Consider the following 8,676-nt stretch of genomic DNA (forward strand, 5'->3'; position numbering starts at 1 on the left):
CAAACTGAACAAACCCATTTCAGGTGGCCAAATAAGAATTTTTGTGGTTTTCTTGTGTCCCTAAAACCTCCTCCTGAAAATCCAAGCTGTTTTCTTCTTATATTTTAATTCCCTCACCAAGCCTGAAAACAACTACTCTTTTCTGGACTAATTTTCTTCTCAGATGACATGGTTGTGTAACCCTCTGGGCTGCTGATTGACATGCCAGTCATGCTTATGGTGAATGAGACCATGTGAGGCATTCATTTGGCCTCACTGACATGAGCTTGATGGGTCTCAGGCAAGATGTAGCAGAAAGGAGCCTAAGGAGTCAGTTTTGGATGTGGTAGCTGAAACTCTTGTTCTTACTCAGCGAGGTCCCCCTGGAAACAAAATTCTTTGGCGAAGTACCTTCACCAACAGCACTGGCCACCACAACCATCTGCCATGTTTTTCTTCCTCTGAGATATAGTCCGACAATTTTGCAGCCCGATGGTGCACTCAGAAAACCTTTTGTTTCTTGAGTAGAAAATGTTAAGGTTTCCCCAAATGTAGCCTGAAACCACCTACACAAATGCTCCAGAACATAGGGCAACACACGATGCAAACGTCACTCTACATCAAGGTGTTTATTTTTTCTCCCCATCGTTGGCAATGCAGTCATCACCACCCCCAAACCTTTCCAGGTTTGGGATGGCGCCAACCTCCAGCCCCTAGAAATACACTCCATTCCCATGCACTTGCAGCTCCTGTAAAGCCAAAAAACAGCTGGAGTCCTTTCAAATGTCACAACCCTTCACCTTGCAACTGTCCAGAGACAACAAAGAACAGGGCTAAGCCACCTCTGCCAGAGGGTCACTGTGATAGCACACTGGCAATGGGGAGAGCTCGGCTTTTGTTTCTCAAATCTGGCAGGAGTGGTGCACATAATGCTCTCAAAGCAACCACACTGTAAGTCAGACCCACATTCAAATGGGCCCAAACTATCCTTTAGCAAATCAATGAGCACAATCTAATCCATTGTTGCAATCCACTTGGCTTTGAGCTTGGAGTGGAGGGAGGCTGGTTTTCTTTTTCTTTTTTTGCAATTATTTTCCTAAGGAGGATGTTATTCATTGTGAGCTGAAAAAAATAATAATAATAGAGTGTTCTGATCTTGCAATGCAACCACAGCTGTACTGGGTGTTCCTGCCTGTCTCCAGCACTGCCACTGAGATCAAGACCCAAAAGCCAAGCTCCAGCTGGGGGCTGGTCAAGAGGATGGAAATATTGAATCCTGCCCTTCCATCAAATCCTGATTGAAAGAAAAATGAAAGAAGGAGAAACTCTTTCCCTCTCCCTCTCACCATAAGTTGTTACTCTTTCAATTCACTGCAGTCTGCTGGGTTTCTTTACTTGATTCAGAGGTTTATTTAGTCTATGCCGAAAGAAGTAAAATCTGAACTTTCTGACAACCACGACTGGAGCTGATCCTTTAAGAATTTTGTTTTGCTTATTTCTTGGTCCACTTGCAACAGTGTCAAGGTCCAAAACTTGATCACAATTAACAAGTGCTCTGAACTATGACTGTTTTCTTGAGGCTTTGCATCAAGTTTCACTCAAAACTATGAGATCTGCGTACATCACTCTCAAATGCCCTTTCAGACTCATTAAAGTCAACCCCTGCCTGCTGCCCTCCGTACGCAATGACGTTGGAAGCAGACTGAAGCAAGAGGCAGTGTTTGTAAAGAGCTGTCACCAAGCAGCACGGCACGCGATGACAGTCCATCTCCAGATAGAGGGGGGTGAGCTTGGGGCAGTTTATTTTTGCAGTCCTTACATCAAAGAGAAAGGACGTTTTTTGCCCCATGTTGGTGTACCTAGAAGTCAACACCAGCTTGTGAAAAGCTCTTTTCCTTACTCTTTTCCTACAGCTTTTCCTAGCTCTTTTCCTACATTTTTTCTCTCTTTTTTTTTTTTTCCTTCCAAGTATTCAGTGGTTATAGTCAGGCTGCTCTTAACCATAGCTGGGTTCTCTTTGAGCCTTTTTTTAATCTCCGTGCTCCCCGCTGTTGTTTTGTTAAGGGTGGGTGGTTCATTAACTGGTTTGTTTTTCTAAGGCTGTTTGCAGGAGCGGACTTCTCGCTGATCTTTCAGCCGTGTTTGCCCAGCAGTGGAGATGTTCTGTCACTTCCCAGAAAACACAATCGATGGATTGCTGCTGTTTCTATTCTGGGCTTTGGATGCACGCGTTTGCTGGAGCAGAGCTGCTTTCATAAAGTTGAAGTGGGTCTCAGAGTTCAGATCTGGGGAAGGGGCAGTGGCCACCAAATTGTCCAACCAAGCATCTCACGTGGGTATAGTATGTATGTAAGCCTTCTGATAAAGAATTGCACAAGAGCATACATGGATGTAAAGACTGGCTCTTCCACATCAGTGCTTGCATGTGTATGTTCGTTTATCTGTACATATGAATATACATAGGGATATCTACACACACTAATCTTTCCTATGTCTGTGCGCGTTTAGTGTATATTTGTATGTATATATATACACTATATATGCATAGTATGTGTGTATGCATATATATACCTATATTATATTACATAGAGAGAGAAAGAGAGAATGTACAACCCACTTTCACAACCGTACACACACATTAACCCCAAAGCCAGCCAGACAAACTAGAAGTGAGAGTTGATAATTTCTAAGGGACCACCACAAATCTGCATTGATTCTTTTAAATCCAGAGGTGAGGATCTCCCTTGCCAAGTTCTGTTTCAGTTGTGCTTAAAAAGAACATACTCAAGCTCTCAGCTGGTGGAAGCCAACAGAAATCTTTCACAAAGTGGAACCCAACTACTGATTTGGGATAAATCAGTGTGGAGGGTATGGCTTGCTGGAGGGGACTTGCTGATTGACCCCACTGGGAATCAGCCCATAATGGGAACAGCACTCACAAGCAAAAGCCACTAACGCTCTCCCTAACCCTGTTATTAGTGGCAATGAAGCCCCGTTCCCAGCTATGGCAGGGGTTCTGGGAAGCAGCTATCTCATCAAAGGAAGCTGGGCTGGAAACTGACCGCATACCCTCAGCACAGCACGATGCTTTCAGTTCAAATTTAGTTGAGTCTCTCTTCTCTGTGTCTGCTTTTTTAGGATTCAGACTGCAGATAGGATGGGGGAAGGAACAATGCCATATAAGATGAATGCATACAGTGAGATGCGAAATTAAATTCAAGAAGGAAATTTTCTTGGGAAAAAAAAAAATCTGGAGATTATATTGGCATTACCCCTCTACTAATATTATATCCATTTTCTTTCCCATATTTCTTTCCACTTCTTTACAGTGCCAGCATATGATAATTTTATACATATAGATTTATAATGAAATATTGTTAAGAAATATGCTTTGAAATTGCTTTGTTATTCCTGTTTTTATTAATACCTGAGCTTTAACCAATCCTTTTGCCACTTGGAAACCTTACAACTTAGTCTAAGCAAACAAGTTAATCCATGGGCTGGGGGAGGAAAGAGGAAGGATGTGGAGGAGCTCACTGCGAGTCTAAGACCAGAAAGCTCCGTAGTTTGAAGCCATTCAGAACCACTACAGTTTTAGGAGGGGCTGGAATGCTTTGGGACACAATCTGCCAGTGTGTGTGCAGTGTGTTGGCAGGTCTCTCGAGCTGAAGGCCTATGCATGGAGAAGCAGCATTTCTCATTCTTCTGATTTTGGTGCAGAGTTAACTGGTTCCTTTCACTTTGGGCCAGTCCAGATCAGGTACCCAACACATACCCCTGCCTGAGAATCGGTGCATCATAAAATCACAGAATCGTCAAGGTTGGAAAAGATCACTAAGGTCACCATGTCCAACCCCAGCCCACCCCACCATGTCCTCTAACCACGTCCCTCAGTGCCACATCTCCATGGTTCTGAAACACTTCCAAGAATGGTGACCTCCACAACTCCCAGGGCAGCCTGTACCAATGCATTACCACTGTTTCTGAGAATAAATATTTCTGAACAGCAAACTGGAACCAGAGATTCGCTCTGCCTCATTCTACTGCCATGGAGAACTGTTCTGTAGTAACTTTTAGGCATTTATATCAGCTTCACTCTTCTAACACCTTCAAATCCTTCACACAAGTCGAGCTTGGAGCTATAATTATCACTATCTGCATGCTGTTGCTGGAGAATGCAAGTTCTTCACTCAAGGTGACTGCTCCCAAGGTCATCACTGTGACCTACACAGCAAAGCCAAAGGGCTCTTTCATTTGGAAAGCTGCACTTCAGCCACCCACATCACAGCCTATGTGGCTGAGGCTCATCTGCAGGTACTTCTGGAGATGCATTGCTCTTGGCCAGCATGGCAGGGACTTGGTGACACTTTGGGAACTGTGTGGTCACTACCTGCCCCTGAGAAGGGATGGGGTATGTGACCAAGAGCAAAGCAGCAAATTGTCACCCCAGCAATTATTCATGTCCCCAGCTCAGCTCATGACATGTGTGCCACTACTCCCAGCAGGGAACATACATTAATGAAGTTTTCCATTCTCTCAGCACCAGGGCAAAGTCCACCCGGACACGTCTTTCCAAATGCTAACATCTTTGCAAAAATTCCTAACCCAAAGCTTCTGTTTCTATTAGAAGCCACTCTCCTCCCTTCTCCAAGTCAGGATTTAACTAGTTTATGAGAGAAAGAAATAATTTCTCTCTACAGTCCAGCTTTCCAGCAACTTGGGAAAAGTTAGCACTTTGGCCAGGGCCTTCTGCATGCTCTGAGCTGTGCATTTAATTTAAATTTAATAGTTATTGCACGTTACACAAATGGCGATTAAAACCATATTGATTGAGGTTTAGCAGCTATGCGAGAAATGCAGATCTTATTACAGAGCTGCTCCTTCTCCAGACTGTACTGTTAATAACACATCCAGGGGCAGATTGGAGAGGAAAAGGAGCACAGAGCAGAAGAGAAGCTGGGAGGCACGGTCAGGAGGGAAAACAGTCCGGCTGTGGGGTCGGGTGGCCATTACTCTGTTCCCAACATGGGCCAACACACCTGTGGCATGAGATCTGCACAGCTATAGACATGCAAACAAGCCTACAGGGGCCTCATCCACACCACGTGCCGGAGAAGCAGGCAAGCAAACTGGCTGAGATCTCAGATGATAAATTTCTGCGGCAGGATATGTTGCCATGAGGGCTTTCTAGGTCAGGACCTGTTGCAGAGACACTTGAAAAACCCAGAAACTGTCCAAAAAAGGGCTTATTTATTATTCTCTCAACCCATCTTTTCGAGAAGCTGCAAAGTTCATTCGGTGGCAAAGCAGAAATCAACAACCCTCATGTCCTAGATGGTCTGAGATAATGACTGCAAAGAGAAAGCGAACCAGAAAAATAATAGCTGCATCCCAACAGCCCTGTTGAGGTCAGTTTGAATCCTTTCCAACCAGTGCTCCACTTGCACAACTCCAAGGGCCATTTGCATGCCTTGCACAGATGTGAAAAGCAGAGTGGGAAATAATGCAGAGAGATGGGGGCAGACAAATAAATGATGTGAAGCATGCAGGGGCACAAGGGGAAATGCAGAGGGAGGTGGGAAAAACAATCTCTATGCTTGCTTGCACAAAATTTGACTTTAAATTTAAGACTCACTACAAAGACCATCTCCATCCCATGAGCGAACCCAAGACAAAGCCACGTGCAGAAAATTCTTTTGCAGTCCATACACAGGCTGCACATTTTGCTGCTCGACCTGAAGATTCAGCCTTGCAACAACACTGAGTTATTTCAAATATTGAAAAAAGAAGGGAAAAAAAAAAAAAAAAAAGCTTATGAAGTTTGACACGTTTTCATCTGGACATCCCTCAGCCCAGGCTGAGCTGTTTACATGTTGGGCTTTGCACATCCCCGTGCCACAGGCATCAGACACTGCAGAAAGGTTATTGTTTGGCAGCTGCACAACAAAGACTTGGAAGAGGAAACCAACCAGAAAATCATGCTACTATGTATTTTAGAGTGCCACTGAGCAATTTCCTGATTTTGGGGGGAAAAAGTCTTTTTCATGATGAATAAAAACAGGTTTGGGTTTTGTGTTTTACTTGATGACAGTTTTAGTTGGAAATGGAGGAGAAAGATTATCCCAGATTGGTCAAAATGTTCCCTTTTGCCCAAACTGTAGTAATTTCAATCACTGAAGATCTCTGGGTATTTTTTTGTATAGAAGAATGAGAGAACTCTCCAAAACTAGAAGCTGCTTCAGAAGCTGAAGCTGGTAATTTTCATTATCCTTTTCATATTTTTTGAAAACCCTTTGCAAAAATCTCTGTGTGTTTGCAAAACACTTCGGTGCCACCAAGCTGCACTTGCCAAATCTCCTAGAAAAGCATTTTTACGAGAAACATCACCCAGCTCTGAGAACAAGACAGATACACAGAGATAGCCAGATTTCTGCTGGCCCAGAAAATCCATCTGGAAAGCACTTTCAATTTCCAAAGCTGTTTGGTTTTGGCCCTGAGAATGAGTGGAATATACTACAAAGAATCCCTTTTGCTGTGTTTGAATGCATGTTTGCTCAACATCTTTCTATTTCTACCCCATTCTAGCTTGAGACAGCATTGTGCTAGCAGCTGGTGGGGAACGTCTCCTTTTTGCAGTCTGATCAACCAAAAGAGACTAATTGTGATAATCATCTTCTATTTCATTCCACAGGAGTCAAGGCAAAAGCAGATACTGGATGAACAGTCAGAATCATAGAATCATTAAGGTCATTTACGTGGTCATTTAAGACCACTAAGATCATCTGGTCCTTCCATCAACCCATTACATGGGTCATCCATGGTCTCCAGAAAAAACAAGGTCAATCAAGTCTCTCTCCTCAAAACCACTATCCCTCAGCACTTGTTGGTCTCTTTCTCCACCTGATCCAACTCCCTTATCTTTGTTTTCCCATTGCATGCCATTGCACAGTCTTGCATCCTCGCCTACATTTCTCCTTTGGAAATGTGTTCCCAGTCCCAGCAACTGGAGTCATCCCACACGCTGCATCCAATGTCACATTTCACCAGGTCAGGGCCATAAATTGTTTCCTAACCTTGAAATACCCTTTACCCTTTCAGACACTGATGCACTTCTGCAGAACAAGCTGCCAAATTCATGTCAACCCAGACCAGCTGCTCCAAAGGGAAGGACAGGAGGGAGAAAGGTGCTCTCTCTGTTATTAAAAACTGCCCCACAGCAGCCAGCCTGGCTGAGCATGTCCCATACTTTCAGAGTGACACCGACAGTGATAAATAAAGAGAATAAGAGAGCAGAGCTGTCTTTAGAAGCGTGCTATGGCAGCATGACATTCTAGCTATGCTTATCCCTGGGGTCCATCCAGGAGTGCTTAAGCAATTTGCTAATGGAACATTATAAATATGAACATTGTAAGTAGATTTTGTAGAATCATAAAATTGTTCAGGTTGGAAAAGACCTCTCAGGTCACCAAATCCAACCCCAACCCACCCCCACCATGCCCACTGACCACGTCCCTCAATGCCACATCTCCACATTCCTTGAACACCTCCACGGATGGTGACTCCACCATGTCCCCTGGCAGCCTATGCCAAAGCACTGCCACTCTTTCTGGAAAAAGAAAAAAAAAAACAACAATCTAATATCCAGCACCAAGGCAGGGCACCTCATCCACCATTCTTGAGAAAAAAACTTTGGTAGCTGCAACCAACAGACCCTCACAGCTGAAGAAGTTCAGGAAAAGGGACAAACACTTGTGCTGACAGCCCTGACAGCATCCTTTGATTGAACTTCATCTCCTTGCATATGATCATGTGTGCAATGTGCAAGATCACATCTTTGAGCCTCCCTCTACACAGTAGGATCAGGACAGTGTGAGAGAAAGCATCATTTATTAAGGGAAGTGCTCTGCCATGGACCTCAGACGTCCCAAATTTGGAGAGGAACCACTCCAGGAGGACGATCCCCTTCTAGCTCCCAAGTGAAGGGACTGCTTCAACGTAAGCTGCAATCCTCAGCTCAGATCTTCCCTAAGAAGGTTCATTGACCACTGAGGTTTGATTCCCCACAGTTTCATGGGGATGGTGAATGGGAAGGATGTGGGATTTTCTTTCAGACATGATAAAAATAGCTTAAATTTGTGATCCTGAGGATCTGTTCTCTTTCACAGGCAGTCCAGAGACAAGAATTTGGAGAAGGTCCAACATTTCTTCTAGACTAGTGCCATGGGCACTAACATTCATCAGCCAATGCCTGTATCATGGAAAAATCCCCAAACTAGTAGAAACTCATATCTTTTGAGCCATATGGTGTTATACACACCACACAGTTTTACTGGCTTGCATCCAGGTACAGCTCAGCTCTGGCAGTGCTGTATTGGAGTACTAAATGTTTGCAGTTCTTGTAAGCTGGAGCATGAAAAGAAGCCAGTAGGGCCCTTCAGCTGCAACCAGACCATGGCTTAAGTGTCCCTGCAATTCAATGGGCTCCCTTCTCTACCACCACCTTATTTAATCCACTTAAGACTCTCATCTTAGGGTGAAATGAATGAACTTTTGAAAGTACTTGTTTACCTTTACTGGGAACCTGAAGATACTTGCTGAGTCTCATATATCTAACCTGTGAGACACAGTAAGTGAATTTCCTTTTCCTTCCTCTTCCTCTTCCTCTTCCTCTTCCTCTTCCTCTTCCTCTTCCTCTTC

The 8,676-nt window shown here is 44.1% G+C and overlaps 1 protein-coding gene across 1 annotated transcript in view; it reads right to left on the reverse strand.

Annotated features, from left to right (window-relative positions):
- MYL3 (myosin light chain 3) overlaps positions 1 to 8,676 on the reverse strand; it is a 34,837-nt gene that overhangs the window by 19,563 nt on the left and 6,598 nt on the right. The gene's annotated exons all lie outside the window — the stretch shown is intronic.

This window comes from Meleagris gallopavo, chromosome 6 (assembly GCF_000146605.3).
Source record: "Meleagris gallopavo isolate NT-WF06-2002-E0010 breed Aviagen turkey brand Nicholas breeding stock chromosome 6, Turkey_5.1, whole genome shotgun sequence".
NCBI classification, from domain to species: Eukaryota; Metazoa; Chordata; class Aves; order Galliformes; family Phasianidae; genus Meleagris; species Meleagris gallopavo.